Source organism: Protopterus annectens, chromosome 8.part0 (genome assembly GCF_019279795.1).
Source record: "Protopterus annectens isolate FY-2018-M chromosome 8.part0, PAN1.0, whole genome shotgun sequence".
NCBI lineage: Eukaryota > Metazoa > Chordata > Ceratodontiformes > Protopteridae > Protopterus > Protopterus annectens.
In genome coordinates, this window is record NC_056741.1 from 668,852,925 (window position 1) to 668,875,269 (window position 22,345).

Here is a 22,345-nt window from a genome sequence, read left to right on the forward strand (position 1 = left end):
AAACATAATAAAAATAATACATACATTTTAATGCTATAATGTTCACCATAAATATCTAGTGATATTTATTTAATATTTTGTAATGGGCAGGTTCTGGGGAGTGTTGTATGAACAATATTTTTAGTAATATTACGTATCACATTATACCATATTTATGTTTAGGTTTTTGTATTATGTTGTAATTTATTTGATATATATATACACATTTTTATGTTTTTCAAGTTTTTAGGTTAATTATGGTGAACATTATAGCATTAAAATGTATGTATTATTTTTATTATGTTTAATCTGGATGCATTGTTTTAATGTTGGTTTGTGGCTTTAAGTTTAAAAGCTTTGTGAATATTTATTGATTGATTAATTAGATAATTGATGATTTTTAGAGGATGGGTTTAGTATTTATATGTGTTCAAATGTTTTGTGCACTATGACTCTGAAGAAGCCAGTTTAACTGGTGAAAGCGCTTAGTCGTAGTGTTCTTCGTGGTGGAATAAATTTCCTTATCCAGTTACCTGCTGTGTGTCCTGGTTTTTTGCGCCCATTACCATCGGGCTTTGGTTCGTGTCTCATTGCCTTTACTTGGACATTTTGGTCGACAATTTTGATTATTTGGTGGATTCCTGCATTGGAGTCGTATTTTGTGCTGTTTACATGCATAAATCCACTCAAACTGAGAAGTGCCTTGAGGTGAGGCAGCTTATTGCTAAGACTCCTGATACTGAGTAGAATCAGTTTGGGAATGGAGGTGTTTATCAAGTTATTTTGTTCATTATACGAACTCTAAGTAAAAATGGCACAACTGGGGATAGCAAGAGCTTTACTAAGTATGTGGAAGCCCTTGAATGAAAGACATAGGCTGTCTTTTGTGAGGCAAGTTGGACTGTCAATCATCTTGTCCCAATGTTATACACATTGGATCATATCAAGACATCATTCTAGGTGAACAGTGGAGTCCACTCAGAACCAGTGTCTTATGCTTAGCTGGAATTAGAGTGGTAAGCTACAGCATACCTTTTTGCATGGTACTGAAGTTTTTTGTAATAGGACTTTTGTAGCTATTTCAAGAATTTCAATGGCAACACCCAGATCTTCTCTGAGTTATAGCACAATGGCACAAAAATTACAGAACCAACTTGCCAATATCCTGGCAGATAGGATCAGTCCTAACTTTACCCCCCTCTCACCCCCTAAAGATCCCATATCTATATAGAAATAACGCAGAGTCCCTGTAGTCACAACTATGCAGGTAAAAGCTGCACTCTCTAAAGCCAAACACACAGCATCCATGGGACCAGACAACATCCCAGCTACATTTTACATGAACTTCAGAATGAACTGGCTCCCCACCTAAGCACCATGTTCAATCATAGCCTCAGGTCAGGCTTTGTGCCCACTGAATGGCCCACAGCAACAGCTATCCCCCACCACTGATCCTGGGAACTATCTCCCTATTAGCCTGATGAGCCTGGTCTATAAGACCATGGAACGTATTATCATGGAACTCATAAACAAAGACATTGGTGACCTCCAAACTCTGGACCCCACCCACACCCAGTTCGGGTTTGTGAAAGGCAGATCACACCTCCTGAACTTGATCAACTTCTTTGAAGCAATCACCAAAGCCGTAGACGAGTATAAGGTGGTTCACACAGCCTATCTTGACCTTGCCAAGGCTTTCAACACCATTCCCCATTCCAAAATTATAGCTAAACTCACTAAACTAGGTATAAATCCCTACATCACAAGATAGATTGCCAACTGACTCACTGACAGAACCCACACTGTAAATGTTGCAGATTCCAAATCTGACTTCAAACCAGTGATAAGTGGAGTACCATAGGGTTCAGTCCTGGGACCTTTCCTGTTTGATATCTACTTCTCAGAAGTACAGGCTAACACAGAAGGCCTTTGGCTGATGAATATCACAGATTACTGCAAACTAGGAGCCATAGTCAAGTCCCCAAATGATGTGGGCATCCGATGGAATGCCTCACTGAGACAGATACCTGGTGTCAGAGCCATGGCCTCCAGCTCAGTGCCAAAAAGTGCATTGTTATCCCCTTTGGTAAAAACTCTGTACCCATGAACTACCACATAGGTGGCAGTCTACTTAATACTGAATATGTGATAAGAGACATTGGGACCCAGGTGGACAGTAGTCTCTCTTTTGATAATCACATTGCCACAGTAGTCAGGAAATCCTTCTATGTGGCACACCTCATCACAAAAGGGTTCTCATCCAGGAAAAAAGAGGTCATTGTTCACCTCTACTCGACACTCATTAGACCCATTATAGAGTACAATGCCCCTTTTGAAATGTACCTCACAAGACATCTGCAGCAGCTGGAAAGGCCACAGAAGTACCTCACAAAGAGGATTACTGGCCTCAAACAGGTGCCCTACATTGACCATCTCAAAAAACTCCAGCTTTATTCCATAGCATATTGCCTACTCCAAGGTGATTTCTGCTTAACTTATAAAGCTATGTCAAACTCAGAGTTGTTGGACATGCTACACCTAAATAAATCCCAATCCCTCTTAGCTACATGCTCTAGGGACCTAAACCTTGTCACCACAATAAACAGTACATGTTGGAGTGGTAAATTCTTGTCCCAGAGACTTCCCATACTCTGGAACAAGCTACCCATCTATGTCAAGCAAAGTTCCTCATTAGCACTCTTCAAGAAAAATCTTGATGAGTGGATGTGAAATAGGAAATACACCCCGGGGATCACTTCTGTGGCTCTGCTCAACAGGGGCACAGGAAAATAATTTTCTTGGGTGACATAACCCAGGGAACCTTGTTGGCTAGGCTTACTTAGGCCCTTGGGCTGATAGCCTAGTACCTACCAATGAACCCTACATGGATTGCAATTTTATTTATTTATTTAACATTTGTTGACCAGGAAAGTCCGACTTGGACAGAGCCTATTTTCAGATGTGGCCTAGGGAGAAATGCTCCAGATGCATGTCTTTGGAATGTGGGAGGAAACCGGAGTACCTGGAGAAAACTCACATGAATGCAGGGAGGATATGCAGACTCTGCACAGATGTTACCCTAGCTGAGAATTGAATTGAAGAACCTCTTGCTGTAAGGCAAAAAGTTAACCACTGCACCACTGCGCCACCCATAAGCCGCAATCATGTTGTGAAGGTGCTGAGTGCCTAGTTACAACCAGTAACTCAGCTCCTGGGAGACAGTTGACCATCACCTTGTCCTTGTCCAGTTTGGTAAGACAACTGAGCCATGAATAACTAGGATGTCTCCAGTAGCTGAATTATGCTGACCAGATTTGGGTGTGGTTTGAGTTGGTGATAGTAGATGCTGGTGTTGATGTGGAGATATATAGAGTAGGTGTAATAAGGGCTTTAAACTAGGAGGCTTGGGAAGAGATTTTTTTGAGATCATCAGGGTATAACAGTGTTGTATTGTTAGTATAATGATGCTGTAGTTGCATGTCTGGGGGTACAACAGTGCAATGCTCACTGCAAATATTGCTCTGGGCCTTCATCGTGGTTAAGTATTTGCACCTGTCACAGATGGCATCTACAGTGTTAATTAACAGCTATCTATTAGTGAGCATTAGACAGTTTTTATAGTTTTATAATGCATACAGTTTTGATGAAATCCAGTTACTCTCCAGGTATTTCTTGGCTACTACATAAAACTTATTACGAAGGTTTTTTCAAAGCAAATGTATTAAATAATTTTGTGCTAGATGATGATGATGATGATGATGATGATAATGATGATAATGATGATGAAGTCTCTTTGAATATCTGTAGGAAAGACAGCCTCATGTTATAACATGGGAAGTGGGTCTGGCCCAGAATTATATTCTTGTAAAGGTAATAGCTTAGACCTTGTGAAAATGAACCTTAAAATGTTGTCTATTATTTTCTGTTTCTTCCTCAGATGATCTGTGAAATAGAGTGTTTCACACTGGAAAATGTTTCTTTATAGCATCCTTCTTGCCTCTGGAGGACATCTGAGAAGCTCTTGTGAAAACAGACAATGAAATACCTGACTGAAGTTTTAACAGTCAATATGTCTGTCAATGTCTTCCGTTTTGGTTACTCTGGTGTTTTGTTATGGAGAGTCTGACAAAATACAAAACCAAATTGTTTTTATGCACTCAGTTAATCGTAGTCTTTCAAGTTACAGTGACAGTAAATAGATTTTCTCACAGAATTTTGCCATGACTGCACCCTTTTCATTCAAACTGAACCAAATGTCATGGTTGATAAGAAAAATCTGAAGCCTTAAAAATGGAGACATGACCACAGTAAACTCATAATTAAATTATTCACACCTGTAAATTTCTTTATGTCCAGTTAATGTAATACAGTTGTTTCATTATCTAGCTAGGGCAAAGTCATGGCCCTTTTACCTTTGTGCATGACTGTGCTGACAGCTGGTAAGTAGCTGATACTTATTTAAATATTCTTCTATAAATGAACACTATAATTTCTTAGCATTCAGCAAGAGAAGGATGTAAAGAGGTGGTCCCCCCAGTGATTTGAAAAAATAAAATCCAGGACCTTTATGAGTGGTCTCATCAAGGCCTTCATCCAAGGATAAGGGAATGAACTGTCAGCTAACAAAATGTTAAACATACTGGAAAGAGGCTAACAGATTTGTGGGATGCAAAGTTTATAAAGCAATTCTACTCAAGCATGACAGTATCTCTATCTAAAGAGCCTGTTAAACATCATCCTTTTAAAATGCAAACAATGAGATATGAGAAAAGGGAATCTTTGCCTCCGAACATGATTACTATCGATAAAATATTATATGAGAAAATGGAATCTTTGCTTCTGAACATGATTACTATTGATGACAAAATACCTTGCAGGAACATGAGAGAACTCATTTGCATTTTTCTCCAAGCTGCATGTAATCTGATAAGAGATCACAGAGGGCTTGAATTCTAGGTAGTACCTGTAATTTTGCTCTTATTATTAAGGCACAAACCTCCCATTAGGAGCCATATTACTTATTATAAGAGCAGGTTGCTGTCGTATTCTTTTACCTTAAAAGAAGACGCGAGACAATGGTTTGCAGTTGGTACCAACTCCAAGCTTTATTGACCGGCCAACATACATGCAATGCAACAACTTCCTGTCTCGCAGCCTTTATATCATGCACGCCCCCCACAGAACACTAGCTACGGCAAGATAGCACAGTCCATTGAATACACCACATCTCCCTTTCCATAAGGCCCCTTTTCGCTTAGCACCAAATCCAGATCTATTCAATTTTCCCACTTCACTACAACTTGGTAGATTGACACCAAATGCTCACTTAGCCACATTCAGATTACTATAAACCCCCAAGACATTGTTATTCCTGCCCGGAACTTCACAGATCCAAGCGGTCCGGCTTATTAATAACTCTTCCAGATCTGGTCCTCACCACGTCACCAGGAGCCCGGGTTCCAGGGAAGGCCATTGCAAGATGGCAAGGCCTCTTCGATCTTGCTTGGCACATTTTCCGGACACCCAGGGTTTGATTCACAGTCAGGCTCAGATAAGGGAATCAAATGCACACGGTTTCAGTCCCTTGTGGCACATCTATCTTGAAAGACCTCGGCGCAATGGTTTTGATCTACCATACCTGGGGTCTTCAGATCTGTCACCCACACCTGGTCACCAGGCAACACATTCCCCAACGGCCTGGCCCGATGGCGTCTGTTGTAGTTTTCGCCCATATACACCCTCTTCTCCCCCTCTTTCCCCCTGAGCCTTCTCCAATCAGGCAACGCAGGGTCCAACTGTGGAGGATAAATCGGGAGGGAGGTCCGCAGCCGTCGTCCCATAAGGAGTTCCGCAGGGCTATACCCATTCTGCAGCGGCGTTGTCCTGTACGCCAAGAGAGCCATGTACGGATCTGTACTTTTTTTTAGCAGGTTCTTCACCGTCTGCACCGCCCGTTCCGCCTCCCCGTTACTCTGCGGGAACCTGGGGCTGCTTGTAACATGATCAAAGCCATAAGCGGTTGCGAAGGCCGCAAAAGACTGCCCTGAAAACTGAGGTCCATTGTCGGACACAAGTACCTCTGGGATACCATGGCGAGCAAAAAAAGATTTCAGGTGGATAATGACCTCATTGGATGTGGTATGGTTCAACAATGCAATCTCGAGAAACCTGGAGAAGTAGTCTACGACAAGAAGGTAAGTATGTCCTTTCAATTCAAACAAATCCCCACTCTTTGCCATGGGCGGTCAGGGTATGCTGTTGGGAGGAGGGGCTCAGGAGGATTCCTTCTCTCTGAGATGCACGTCCTGCATCTTAAGACCATGTCATTTATCTGTTGGCCAAGCCCAGGCCACCAAACGGTCTGACAGGCTCTGGCTTTGCACTTCACGATGCCTTGATGTCCCTCATGCAACTTCGTCAACACCTCATTACGCATGGCAGAGGGGATAACAAGGCGCGAATCTTTCAAAAGCAACCCATCTTTCACTGTCAGTGTGGAACGATCTGGCCAGTAACTCTTCAGTAAAGGTTCCTGGTTGCCCCTGGCTGCACAAGTCCATGACCGCACACACACTGTCCGCTTTCAGCTGCTCCCGTAGGGTTTGGAGGAAGGATGGCTTCACCTGCATGTTTTCCACAATACTATGCACGTAGATATCCGTATCCTCCATTAACTCTGTTTCCTCCGGGGTTAGCCTGGTTTTAAGTGGAGAGCGTGACAGGGCATCTGCCACCCACAGTGATTTCCTGGAGCATACTGCACCGTGTATGAAAACTGCATCAGCCTCATCCGGAAGCGTTGAATTCTGGGCAAAGATCCAACGCCTGGGCCCAGCAGTGAGACCAGGGTTTGTGATCAGTCTCTAGACAAAATGATTTGCCCAATAGGTAATCTACATGCCCAGGTAGACGCCAAAGCCTCCTTTTCGACCTGGGCATATCGTTGCTCTGTGGGTGAGAGTGACCTCGATGCATATGCCACGGGTCTCCAGCCATCCTCCCATTGTTGCTGCCCCAACCCAAAGGATGATGCATCTGCGGAAACCTTATCTCTCTTCGGGTCATACACAGCCAGAACTGGGGGTGAGGTGATTGCCTCTTTTAAATCATTGAATGCCTTCTCCTGATCCCCACCCCAGTACCAGCTATTCTTTTTTGATAATAGGTCTCTCAAAGCTCTATCCCTCTCAGCCAAATGAGGGATGAACTTCCCACCTGATTCACCATGCCCAGGAAACTTCTGAGTTCTCCCACTGTAGCAGGTGCTTTCATCTCCGTGATGGACGCGGTCCGCCTTGGATCCGGGCTTATACCCGAACTTGTAATGACATGGCCCAAGAAGGTCACTGTGCCTCTCGACAGGTCACATTTCTCTATATTCAACGTAATACCAGCTTCTTCCAGCCTCTTAAGTACCGCATGAAGTCGGGCATCGTGCTCCTCCTGGCAACGCCCCCAGACCAACACATCGTCTATGTGACAAATCACCCCCTCTAGTCCTTCAATGACCTCTGTCATCATGCTGAAAGTGTTCCGGTGCAGAGTTAATGCCAAAGGGAAGGCGGTTAAAGCGAAGCGGCCAAAAGGGGTTATGAATGTGGTAAGCCGACTCCTTCGACAAAGGAATTTGCCAAAATCCCATATTAGCATCCAGCTTGCTAAACACCTTCGCCCCAGCAAGCATCCCAAGACTCTGCTCAACCGAGGGCAGCACGAACCTTTCTCTGCATACATATTCATTTAGCTTAGTGTAGTCTACACATAGTCTCAACCTGTTACTGTCCTTCTTTGGGACTACCACCATGCCTGCACACCAATCGGTAGGCTCTTCCATTCTGGTAACAACACCCAGCGCCTCCATCCTCTTTAGCTCCTCTTTCACTTTCCCCATCAATGGCAGTGGTATCCTCCTGGGGGTCTTCAGAATAAGGCACCGCCTTTGGTTGCAGCTTTATGTGGTATGTCCGCTGCACTACCCCCAACCCAGAGCACAACTCCGGGTAAGAGGCCTTCAAAGACGCCATGGTGAGAGTGTCAACACGTTTCAAGAGACCCAGTCCCAAAATAGCAGGAAGGCCCAAAAGCGGCATGCGGAGTCCCTGCACAACATACACCCTCGCATGTCTGTCTATGTCCGTAGCTGAGCTGAAGCTCCAAGGATCCTATAACCACCAGTGGCGTCCCTCCCGGACCCAGCAAGGGTTTCTCCGGCCGCTGGAGCACAGGAGCGTTCCTCCCACGGAACAAGTTGTGCAGGTTTGACTTGGAGATAACAGTGACATCTGCCCCCGTGTCAAGCTTGAAAGTTATAGGTGTGCCCCGTATTTGCACCTCCACAATCCAAGAATGGTTCCCGGAAGAGACAGAGCCAAGGAAGAACCCCTGTTCATCACACTTCCCCGGCTCCTCATCTTCCTCAATACTCTGCACTGCCTTGAACTGTCGGCAAACCCGCTGGTAGTGGCCCTTCATCCCACACAAGCGACATCTTGCAACAGTCGCGGGGCATAGGAGTCTATGGTGCCCCCACACCTGTAACACAGCGAGACTGGGCGTCTTTACTCTTTTGCGCTGGCGCTGAAAATTTGGCGCCAAAGGCTTGCCCAACTTTTCGAGCCCTCCGGTCTCGTCTGGTGTCCGTGGTGACTGCACAGCATTCACATTATACTGCAAGGACTGTCACACCGCAAGGCCGTTTGCTGCTTCTTTACCTCCTCCGACTGTCTGGCCATATTTACAGCCCTCTCTAAGTCCAACTCTTTTCCATCTGCATCCGCTCTGACAGTCTAGTATCTGCTAGGCCCACAACAATTCTATCCCTTATAAGCTCGTCATGTAATGTCCCATAATTGCAATGTTCGGCTAAAGCATGCAAGGCAGTAACAAAAGCATCAACAGTCTCATTCAGTTCTTGTTTCCTCATATTAAATCTTCATACACAATGTTCTTTTTGACAATAAAGAACTTTTCGAAACCCTCCTTCACTTTAGCATACTCCTGGTGCTCAGCCTCGGTTAGCTTGAGGCCTCTCAAAACGTCATCTGCCTCATCGCCATGCAATATATCAGGGTGTTCACCTGGTTCCCCTCTGGGTTGGAAGATAAGTTACTGGCCTGAAACCGGCGTATCCACCGTGTCCATTCGTGGGGTTTGGAGAAGTCAAAGGGTTCTGGCGGCTGGATGCTAAACGTAGCATTGGGAGCACTGGTCGCCATATTGATTCTAGCACGTGGCTGCCGACCATTCTCGTCGTCCGACATGTCCGCTTTCCACACCACTTGGCCCCTCGTACAATCTTCAACAAAAGGTCAGCACTCCCAAGCACAGCCATACAGCACTTCTGACACCATGTCGTATTCTTTTACCTTAAAAGAAGACGCGAGACAATGGTTTGCAGTTGGTACCAACTCCAAGCTTTATTGACCGGCCAACATACATGCAATGCAACAACTTCCTGTCTCGCAGCCTTTATATCATGCACGTTCCCCCGCCCCCACAGAACACTAGCTACGGCAAGATAGCACAGTCCATTGAATACACCACAGTTGCCTTCTCATTTCTGGATTGCAAGATGGCTATCCAATTGGTTTCCCTCTTTCTCTGCTTTCACCTTACCCATGCCTCATCAAAAAGACTTAGTAGTTGTCGCAGCTGTCTGCTTATTGACAGATAACCTCTTCCTTCTAGTCCCTTTCAAATACTCACCCTCCTAGGCTCTTCAATATGGTTTGCCAAACTTTCTGTGCCAACATTTAAAATGGATCATCTTTTTTTCTACCTTAGACTGACTGAAATCGATGCAGATAGCATTTCTGAAAGTGCTGGTTATTCCAAAACACTTGCACAAGGGTACAATGTCAGTCATTCTCTCTACTGCTTAATCCTTGATCTACTTTGCCATGGGTGTTGTCCCTGCAAAAATCACTTCAGAGCTTTTGTAAATAGTTTGGCTACTTGTAAGTAAAAATGACAATGGCTAATGCAATGCTCTTCTTCTTTTGGCTTTTCCCAGTTAGGGGCCGCCACAGCGGAACTCCGGTCCACTAATGATTGGCAGTAGATTTTTATGGTGCCAAGGTGCGAGCTCAATGCCCAACCTTCAATGAAGGCACACCCATTTTATGCATGTCTTTCGAACGCCACTCGACCATGGGGAGGACATGCAAACTCCACACAGAAGGTGCTCCAACCGAGAATCAAACGGGAGAACCTCTTACTGCACCACCGCAAAAATGAGCAAGCACTCTAGTGCCTTGGCTCATGCTTTTAAAGGAGAATAAAAGAAAAAAAAACTCAAGCCATTTAAATATACACAAAATTATCCAAAAAAAAAAAACAAACAAATCAAACAATTAATCAATTAAGGCAATTAAAGACAAGTTCATATTAAAACACCAACATCATTCGTTATTTAAACTGCATGGTTGTAATGTACTGAATTTTAATTTAAGTATAATCTCCTTATATAACAAATGATCTTTTAGGGTATAACTTCCTCATTCATTGAACTTAACATATAAGGGATTCATCTCTACAATCTCCTGTACTGTCTTCATGGCTATTTTTCTTTCCTACTTGTCTTTTCATTGATTCATTCACATTTTTCCTTTTCTGGCTCATGACCTTTTTATAATAAACTGTTTTTCTTTCTCTGTTTTTTTTTCTTTTCTAACCCTACCCCATGAATTCGTCTCACCGTTAGATATTTCATTTCTTATGCATCCTTACTCCAGTCTTCTACAGGTGGCCTCTATGGCTTAACCTTTGTTCCTCTATTTTTTTTTTTTTTTGCCATGGCTAAGTATGTGCCCACAACCACATATATGTGCGTAGCTTTATTGCCCTGTCCTACCTTTGGTCTGCCTTGCTGTGACATAATTACCTGATCTGGCCCTGTTTTGTGCTTGCCCCTGATCTAGCTGACCTTGCACAATTTCATTTTTGAACATAGACAAATATTTTATGTTTTTCTATCTAGCCGGTTATCCTGTCATAATGAGCCCTTTCTAAGGCCTCCTAGCTGCCTTGTACACAAAGCCAAACTAATAAATGTAAACATTGCAATATTCACTGATACACTGTGTTAGGCTGTGCAGAAGGCAATACTTCCCAGCACCTACCTACCCAAAGATTTGCTCAAATACTCAAATGGGTCATGCTGATTGACATAGATAAACACTACAAAATCTATTGTTCCATCTGCTACTTGGACATTTCTCACTAGAGTCCTGAAAAGGACTGTGGTGATGGAAGAAACATTTACTGTGAGACTCTTTTTTCAGCATCTCATATCCCTTCCTGAGAACCTCTGATCATGTACCTTCTTCTACTACCATTTCCTTGAGCCTGGACCTTCCTGTCTTCTAAGATTAGTCAGGTAAGGCTGCTGAGTGGAGAAGTACTTTACTGTAGTCTCCAAGGCACAGTCATGCTGCCCCAGCCAGATATGGATCCAGACCCTAGAAATGACTGTGCTGAATAGTTCCAGTAAGTTCCTAGCGCTATCCTTACATGGCACATTGAATTTACATTACCTTTTTTCTATCTTCCTCCTGTCTTTGCCATTCTGTCGGCTTCCACATTCAGAGAAATAAGACACTTTCCAAAGCCTTCACTCTGCCATTGAAAAGGTGACCCATGGCAGAGCTGCAGCTCCAGTTCCGCAATACTGTCCCCAAAATAATCTAGTCTTTCTGGCTATTATTATGTATGGCTCTGTCATATTGTGATTTTAGATTAACACAGTGAAGCACCTTATGTAATTAATGCAGTTATATATTATGGAATTACATTGTCTTTCAATAGCATCAATAAAAGGTTTATGGCAATATTTGTATGTTTGCTGGAAGCTAAATAAGGTTACTAGCAACACTAGGAAATTATTGATGAGTATTATTTAGCAGGAATATTTAAGATCAAAATAATTCTGGGTTTCTGTTTCAGTATCACTATTTTACAAAACGGTATGAAGAAAGGAGTAAAGGGAATATCTGTCTTACTATCATAGCTGGTTTTGTAGTCTAATTGTTTATTTTAGTTTTATGTTGCACAGTGGGCTTCTGTTTTAAAAGAGCTATAGAGTACGATGTCTGGAACATATTCAGTGTATGGGCTGACATAGGACTCTTGCTGAACTGCAAGCTCTCCCATGAAGTCACTTTCCAAGATGGTCGCCGGTCATTGAACACATACTTAGTACTGCTCCCAACTCCTGACAATAATATCTATCCACTAGAGCCAACATTGAGTGACAAAACCAGTCAGAAAACAAATAATTTGCCTAAAAATTAATATAAACTCCTAAAATGGTGTTATTTCTGGCAATCAGTATCTAATAACTGACTTTGAAAAGATTGTACCTGAATAGAAACCACTAGCCGTGTGTTTCCTGGCCTTCCCAGTGGTTGGAGACTTAAGCACGAGGAAGAATAAAACAATTTCAAAGACAGTGTTTAAGCAACCTGAACAAATGGAGGCACAAACAATTAAAGCTAAACTATCACAAATTGCCTCCCTTGAAAAGGACACAACCTCTAAGTGACAGAAAACACAACAAGACACCACTAAGCTGGCCTTAAGATCCAAAACGGAGTTGTTGTTTTCTATGGAGGAATTGAAAATAGCCCTCCAGCCTCTTCAGTCAGAAATTCAAAACTTTTCAATTAAATTCTCCTCATTTGGAAACAGCTTAGACCAAATAATAACACAAATAGAACAAAATGAAGCAAAAATACTGGGAAATGAAGGTAAAAATCAAAGAAATACAAAGAAACATGAAAGCTAGCAACATCACTATAACTGAAATTCAACAGAAAATAATTGACCTTGTGGCTCGAAGACGGAGAAATAATATACTAGCTTGAGGTGTTCTGGAGAAATTTGACCATATTCAGTTGCCATCCATATTAAAAGAAATCCTCGACACTCTATTGGAAAACAAAACCACTATCCAGGAAATCATCATAGAAAGACCACATAGCTCTCTTCACAAAACTCAAGACTCTGATACTCCACAACAAATATATACCAGAATATTAAATGCCTCTCATGTTTCTATTTTACCAGCTGCTAAACAGAAAAGAAACTTTACTCTGAATCTCAATAATGCAAGACCTTCCACTCTCCATAAAACAACAGAGACAAGCTTTGTTTTGCTATTGTGCTTACTTAATAAATAAAAATTACCCTGCTCTATTGTCCTTTTAACACAACAATCACAAATATCAAGTCTCCAATATAGATGATGCCAAATCTGCATTTCTCAAAGCTTTTAATGAAGTCCCTAACAAATGAAAGACTAATTTTACTCTTGGAGCCTTCAGCATTGGCTATCTATAAATATAAAGTGGAAATAATGACATTATAACTAAATACCTGGAGAAAGGTAAAAGAAAGAGCTTTTTTAAAATAAGATACCTCCAATCCTGCCATTGTGGAATTCCAATGAACCAGGAAGTTCCTAAAAAGCTTCCGCATTGATGGCATTCTACATCTCTACCTGTACAATTCACTTTAGCATCAAAAGAAGCGGTAGGAAAAAGAAAGGGGAAAAATGAACGAGAGGAAACAAGGAAAACAGAGGAAAGAAAAGGGAAAAAAATTATCGGAACATTGTAAACCTTCATGTCGGCTGTACAGTAAGAAAAATAATAAACCATAATGCACAAATCCTCTTCAAAGGCTGTGCTGAAGACAAGAACAAGCCAAGCATAAGAATAAAAACGTCGGAAAACCAATTCATGTATGTACTCTACTTTTCCAACAGTTAAATTAAGCAACTCAAAACCAGCTATAACTGTATAAATATCTTAAACCATCAATCAGTTAATGTCACCATTGGACTTATATATAGGTGTGCGAACCTTTGTTGTGATGTACTGTTTTGGAAGGGCCCAGATCGATACCCAGACCATGGCATAGCATTACATTAGAAATTATCCAGTTGTATACTGCGCAATAATACAGCTCTAGACTACTGAAGTGCTTTCTTTATAGGTTGGACACCTTATCCTCCTTATACGAAGCTGTAATCGAATGGTTTAACACCCTCTATTCTGTAAATGTATCTGGGTCAACAAAATATCTGTTTTAGTCAGTAGTAACTTAAGCAAAACCTATGGTTCATGAAATTGCTTCTCTGCTGATTAGTTACATTCATAAAAATGTATAACTATGTATTTTCAATGGTCTATTTATAGTTACATACTTGTGGGCAGTTTGATCTTTTAGAACTGCATAGCTCACTTATAGGTTTTGTTGGGTATGTGCCTCTGGATGAATGTGTGCCCAGTCTGAAAATACTTAACATTGCTACAATATGTAAGACATGTTGGGTAATACATGCAGGACTTGATTAGGACATATTATATTTAATAGTGAGGGCATAACTTATAATGCCAAATGCTTGAGTACTAAGAACATATGTGGCATGTCTGTGGTGGAAAAGCTTTGAGCACCTGGTATATGTTATGAACTCTGATGACCTGACAAAGTCAAGGTGTTATTCTCAGCAGTAATGTCTGGGTCATGTTAGATTGGTTTACTTAAAATGAGCTGGGTACCAATGTTGTTAAAAATATCTTTTGTTTCACAGTAGAAGATGGCAGTTTGGTAGGTGAGCATGAGGGCTGTGTAATCCTTAGTCTATAATCCAATCTTTGTTTTACTACTTCAGTGAACATGAGTGTAGAACACTTTAGCAATGTTAAAGATGCAAGCCCAAGCACTGTACAGATTCACTCTAATTTTCTGACAGTGTGCAGACTAGATAAGCCTCCTCTAACACTTTACAGAGAAGTCTGATTAAATGTATATCTTGCAACATAAAAAGGAATTTCCACTAGTATTAATGCTAAAGTCACTAGAGCGTCTTCTGTGTGGAGACATGCATGAATGGGTGTACCTTCGTTGAAGGCTGTGCATTAGGGCTGGCAACTCAGCACATAAAAATCAACTGCCAATCATTAGCGGACCGGAGTTCTGCTGTGGCGACCCCTAACTGGGGAAAAGCCAAAAAGACACATTAATGATAAAGTCATTTTGTCCATGTTACACAAAATGGTGACCCATATTATTGTAATACAGGAACCAAAACATAAAAGAACATTTGTGAGAAAGTCTTTTACAAAAGGGAAAGGGGAAAATTATTTTCCAATTGCTGCTTTCACAATGAGGGTTGTAGCCATAATGATACATCATCAGATTACACTGGGAATACATAAGGTAATGAAGGATGATCTAGTCAGATGGATAGTGATCATTCTTCTGTCCACATTCCGATTAGTGACTGTAGTCAATTATTATGGACCTAATGAAGATGACCAAGTTTTAATGGAAAGGCTTCAGGAAGTACTTAATGAAGTACATAAAAAGTGTTACTTGCTGATTAATGGGGTGACTTAAATGTGGTAGTTCACCTATACATGAATATGGTACTCTCTAGATGCAATTTTGTGGTTTAAGAACTTAAAGGCATGATAGAAAATATACAATTAGTGGATGTTCAGAGGATGTTCCACTCTTTGGATTTTAAATATATATTCACCACCAAAGAAATTGTTAGTTGATTGGATTTTTGGTTAGTCAATGTGTTTTGTGCAAAATCTCTTCAGAACATACAGGATGTGTGTATCATAGTGGGTCCATTATCAGTCCATCACAGTCATGGACTATAGTCTTGTCACTGATGGAAGCCCTACTGCAGCGTAATAGGTTTGACTGACATCTCAAAAGACAAAACAGTACAGCCAAAGCCAGAATATATAATGTTTTTTCTTCTTTTTTCTTATATAATGTTTTTCTTCTTTTTTCTTTCTCTTTTCAATGTTGGTTATATTAGAAAGTTGAATTGTACACTTTAAAGCAAGGAATCTAAGACTATTATTTCTCACGGTAATTCGAGGGATACTCATACCGAAAGCATCAATCTTTAAAAGACAAGAAAAAATGCAAAAATCGCAATTGTAGAAACAACTAAAAGATATAGAAGCGAACCTCCTAAACAAATACTCCCCTGAGCTAGAAGAAAATATGCTAAATTTACAAAAAAAAAAAAACTCTATGCCTTACATCTACAAAATCAGTCCTTTATTGAACTTAGACTACTACTATAAAGCTATGCTGAATGGGCCCAGATACCTTCCAAAACATTAGCCAGACTAATAAATATAAAAAAATGGTCCCCCTAAAATAACAGAAATAAATTACAATGGTAAATTGTTAAGTAATGAGTCAGCTATAATAAACTAATTTGTGGAAATATATAACAACATATATAACTCCCAGAAACAAGTCCACTCAGACTTATATGATAAATTCATAAAATACCTAAAATTCCTACTATTAAACAAAGGACAGAAAAACATCTTAGCAAACCTGCTCACTTCAGAAGAAATCCAACTAACCATTAACAAAATTAAAATAAACAAAGCTCCTGACCCTGATGGTTTCACAGCTTAATTTTACAAAAAATTCAATCTACAGCTTTCTGGTATTTTGTTTAGAGTATACAACTATATCATAGTTCATGGAATCTCAGACCTCTACATAAACTATTCAAAAACTATTCCAAATCCATACAACTATAGACCTATTGTTCTTATAAATTTAGACATTAAAATACTAACCTCAATACTATCACATAGACTACAAAAAGTAATATCATCCATGGTTTCATCTGAGCAATTAGGTTTTATGCAACAAAGACAGGCCTGTGACAACACCTTAACTGTTGATACAATAGAGTTGCTCTTGGCAAAACACAAACTTCCCAGATATGCTCTAACAGGAGATGCAAGTAAAGCATTCATAGGTTCATAGGTGTATACTAGGCTAATAGCCCTGGAGCCTTTACAAGCTTAGACCATAGACAATATGAGACAGAGAATAGCTGGAGTTTTTTGAGTCTGTCCATGTAGGACATTTGTTTAAGGCCTAGGATCCTCTTCATGAGGTACTTCTGTGGCCTTTCCAGCTGTTGCATATTGTCTACTCAGAGGCAATCTCTGCTTAACATACAAGGTCATGTCAAACCCAGAGCTGTTGGACATGCTACACTTAAAGAAATCCCAATCCCTCAGAGCCACACACTCCAGGGATCTAAACCTTGTCATCGCAATAAACAAAACATGCTGGAGGGATAGGTTCCTGACCCAGAGACTCCCCAGACTCTGGAATAGATTGCCCATACATGTCAAGCAGAGTGCCTCTTTGGCCCTCTTCAAAAGGAAACTTGATGATTGGATGGGAAAAAGGAAATTCACCCCGGGGATCATGTCAGTCCAGGGAAGTAAATAGTGTGGGAAGAAATGGAAGAAATAGCCAGGAAATTGTTATGGCTAGGCTTGTATAGGCCCTAGGGCTGATAGCCTAGTACTAACCTATGAACCTATGATGATGCGCTCTATAGCTTCACATATCAGACTCATCAGGCTAATGGGGTGATAATTCCAAGGGTCTGTAGTCACTCCCCCTTTATGGAGAGGGATGACTATAACAGTGCACCATTTGTTAGGGACAAAGCTTGAGGTGAGGTTGTGATTGAACAGGGCACACAGATGTGGTGCCAGTTCATTTTGTAGTTCATGTAGAACACATCCAGGGATATTGTCGGGGCCCATGGAAGCTGTTTTCGTGGCCTTGGCAATGCAGCTTTAATCTGTGCTACAGTAATGCTGGGTGCCTGGCATTCCTCCAGTATTGTGATTGGTCCTTTAGGGGGGGGAGAGAGGAGTAAAGTTGGCACTGAATCTGTTGGCCAGTATGTTGGCAATATCTGTTGGCTCAGTACAGGAGGTACCATTGTGCAGTAACTCAGAGCAAATCTGGGTATTGCCATGGAGATTCTTGATATAACTATAGAAGGCTTTGTGGTTGTTTTTAGTGTCTGCTGCAATTCTGATTTCATAGTTGGCTTTAGAGGTTTTGATGAAGGATCTCAACTATTTGTTAATGCTAATAATGGTGTTTTTCCAGTCTTGGGACTTCACCTTTTTCTGCAACAGTTTCTTCTTTCTGTTATAGAGTTTATAAATGGCAGGGGGCCACCAGATCAGCTTTTTTTTTGGCGGAGAGAGTCTTGGTTCTGTTGGGTATGGCTAGTTCCATGCATTTATGTATGTGTCCGTACAGTACATTGGTGTATGACTCGGCGGTCATGCATCTATTTTCCATTGACATAGGTGCCGTGAAGTTAGCCATCACTGATTTAGAAGCCCAAAGTCAGCTTTGGAGAAGTTTTTCATGGTGGTTACCTTTGTGGGGGGTGTGGGTGAGATGTGGATTTCCATGGTGATTAGTTTGTGGTCGGATCTAACCAGACTTGACTATTAGCGCAGAGCAGCAGTTGCCCATGTTAGTAATAACCAGGTCAATGATGTTGCTTCCTCTAGTGGTGGTAAGAATGAGCTGGTCCAGGGCATTGGAACTGATGAATTCCAGGAATGTTGGGCCAGTGTACTGGTGCATGAGTAGTTTTCCCAGTTGATAGAGGGTAGTTGAAGTCACTTAATATGAGAGTGTTGGGTTGGACTCAAATAGATTCCAGGGTGCTTAGAAATGTGGAATGAGAATCTTGGGTCATGATTTGGGACCTATAGCAGGCTATGACCTGAATCGCCGTCTTACCCAATGTTAGTTGTCCCCAAAGTATCTCAGATGCGTTATGTTGGGCTACTAGTCTGGAGGTCTGCATATCCTTTATGAATGTGGAGACACCACCACCATTGGAGCTTTGGTCCATGTTCTGGGGCCAAAAGGTGTGGAATGAGTTATAGCCTGGTAGCGCAGGGGTGCTTTCTGATGCTTTAAATCAGGTCTCCATTACAACACAAATGTCAATTTTTTCCATTTTGAGGAGTGCTTCGTGCAAGTGCATCTTAAGGTTTATACTTCTAGCACTGATCAGCATGACCCTCAAATTACATTTATTTATAGTTGTTACAGTGGGAATTTGGTCTTTGGAACATCACCTAAAAAAGGCATTATAGGGGTTGCAAGAGCCTTAGCCAGTATATGGAAACCCAGGGTTGACAGATGCAGGCGATCTCTGGCAAAGCATTGTGAGGTCTGTCAATCATGTAATTCCAAGCAGACAGATACTGGATCCCCTTAGAATGATACCAGAAACTTAGCCAATTGTTGAAGTCAATCATTTTCTGCTTGTACTGTGGTATCAGCAGTACAATTGTTGAAGTCAATCATTTTCTGCTTGTAATGCAGTATCATTCAATAAAGTAGATTCAAATTTTCTATTCAAAATTATGCCTTGCTTCAATTTAATCAAAACTATTTATAAAAACACCTCTACCACATTGTATATTAACAAAATTCAATCTCAACCTATTAAAATAATCAATGGAACCAAACATGGCTGCCCTCTATCCACCTATCTCTTCAATCTTTACTTAGAACTGCTCCTACTCTCTATTGTTCAAAAAAACTTATCATCATATACCAAAAATCAATGACATTGATTTAAAGTTTACTGTGTTTGTGGATGACCTCAATATCTATTTCGAACTCCCCAACACTGATTTACATAAAATTTTAACACCAATAGAAAACTTCTCAAACTTAACTAATTAAGAAATGAACCCCTTGAATTCTTTATATTCCCTATTAACCCTTATAATGAATCATACTTCCCTATAACCCCAATCGCAGTAAAGTACTCAATAAAATTATTTGTTTTTTAACTTTGTACACATGCATAAAGACCTAATGAAAACGAATTTACATGAAACATGGGAAAACGTCAGACAGGACATATCTAGGTGGAGAAATGTAAACCTCTCTCCCTTATCAAAAGCAGCCGTCATCAAAATGAATGTTTAACTGAGAATCCTATACCAACTAAATACCATAAATCTAAATATCCCCCCCAAAAAATCTTTTGTAAAATGAAATCAGCCTTCTCAAACTTCATATGGTACCCTAAAACTACAAGAATTTGGTATGATAAACTAGTACTACCAAAGGAAAAAGGAGGTCTAGGATTACCTGACATTGAACTTTACTATTATATCATTGGTGCTAGTAGAATTATTCAAATCTGGAATCATAACCCGGACAGCCAAAACTGGCCCCCACTCTGGATTAAAATCTGATATAATCAAATAAGATCACTCAATATTAACCCAAAAGCCCTTCCCTACATTCAACTTAAGAAAAAATTTCCTACCAAAATTCATCCCATGATCAGGAACAAAATACAACCAACAAACCTTAACCCAAATTTGAAATTAAATAACAAAATGATAGACCTCACAAATTATTTTCAAACTAAAGATATAATGGTCTGGCAAAGCCATCATCTAAATAATTTAAACGTATCTGCTCTAAGATCCCACTTAGGACTAACATGCAAATATGACACTATGCTTAGACAAATTAAATTACTTGTCAACTGCAAGTTCTCAAAAATAAAAACAGAGGAACAAAACATAAAAGTAACCCAACAATTTCTCAAATCTCTATCCTACAAAACAAAATGATCTCCATTGCTTATAAACTAATACCTGCAATTAAATTCCAATCTTCACTCCTTTACTTTAAATACTGGGAAAAGAAAAATAATAATATCTCTACAGACCAAAAATACCAAGCTCTAAAAAATACATTAAATGTAACTCCTTTTAAAAAATTAATATATATGCACTCATCTTCTTCTTCTACTTTTGGCTGCTGCTGTTAGGGGTCGCCACAGCAGATCAACTATTTCCATTTCTTCCTGTCCTCTGCATTTTGCTCTGTCATACCAACCACCTGCATGTCCTCTCTCACCACATCCATAAACCTTGTCTTAGGCCTTCCTCTTTTCCTGTTACCTGGCAGCTTCATCCTTAGCATCTTTTTCCCAATATACTCTGCATCCCTCCTCAGTACGTCCAAACCAACGTAATATTGCCTCTCTGGCTTTGTCTCCAAACCTTCCAACCTATACACACTTATAATCAATAATAATGTATACTATACTCCTGCTGTCCTAAACAAATTTGAATATAAAAAATCCAAATGTGCCCCTTCTGCCCCTGGGAAAATGCTGATCTATTACATATCTTTTCGATCTGTAAGAAAGTCTATAAATTATGGTATTCCCTTAAAATTAATCTTCAAAAAATGGGATATGAGAAAACTACTTTTTCATGGGAAACAGCAATTCTACATATAGGGCCAGATTCAGGAAGGCTTACACGGAGTTCAAGAGTAGTGTAAGCCTCCGTGTAAGCCTCCCGATTCAGGAACAGCCCAAATCTCTGTGTAAGAGACAGCTAACACGTCTCTTACACGGACTGGGCGTGGAAATGCTCAATATCTCATTTGCAGCTTAAAGATATGCAAATGAAGTATTTGAGCGATCCACGAAGCCGAAACCAGTCCGTGTAATGGACGTGTTAGCTGCAGAAATGTACTCAGCTGACAACTGAGTACATTTCTGCAAAATTAAAAACGGAGCTATGTCAGCTCCAAATAAAGGGTGCATATGTTTCATGAAGCATGCCAATGGCCAAATATGTGGCCATTGGCATGAAAAAGTGTTGCAAAAATAAGTTGTATAACTTTTTTTTTCCACAGGATTTCTGGGTTTAACTGCAGCGCACACCCGCACAAATGGGGTGCACTACCTAAAACTGAAAACCGAAGCTTATAAGCCCACAATTGTGGGATTTATGTATTACATGGAATGTCAATGGAGGGACTAGCAGACCAAAAACAATATGGCCTCCGTTTAGTGGTTGTCAAGGGGGGGAAGCTCCGTGTAAGACATGTAACTAGTCATTACTAGGCAATCCTATGTAAATGAGGGTTACAATACTGAATCACACTGCCACATAGGTAATGAGCACTTTCTGAGTAGTGTAAGAGTTAGAGAAGGGGGAGGAACAGAGTAAGAGGTAGGTGACATCACGGGGGGGAAGGATAGCAATAAATGTACCAGATTGGAGGGCAATGTAAGGTAAGAGATGACAGACAGACATCAGGGAGGGAGGGGTGTCCCAACAGAACACTAGGAAAGTCAAGAAATTGAGGGTCTACGCTATCCCTACACTCAAAGTTTCTTGAAATACGTGCATGCGCGCGTGTGCGCGTGTGTAAGGCAGGTTCAACATGTGGGAGCGTGTTGCAAACCGTTTACAATGGTTTGCGGGTGTGCACGTGTGGAAGGCAGTGTGCGCGCGTTTTAGCATGAATCAGCCAAGCTCACACCGTGTAAGGATGTGTGCGCGCGTGTAACACCGTGTAAGGATGTGTGCGCGTTTAAGTGACTGTGAGCGTGTTTAAGCTGGTGTGCACATTGCTCCTCCTCAGGAAACAGAGAGGAAACAGGAAACAACTAAAATACAGGGAAATTGCCAGAAGATACTGC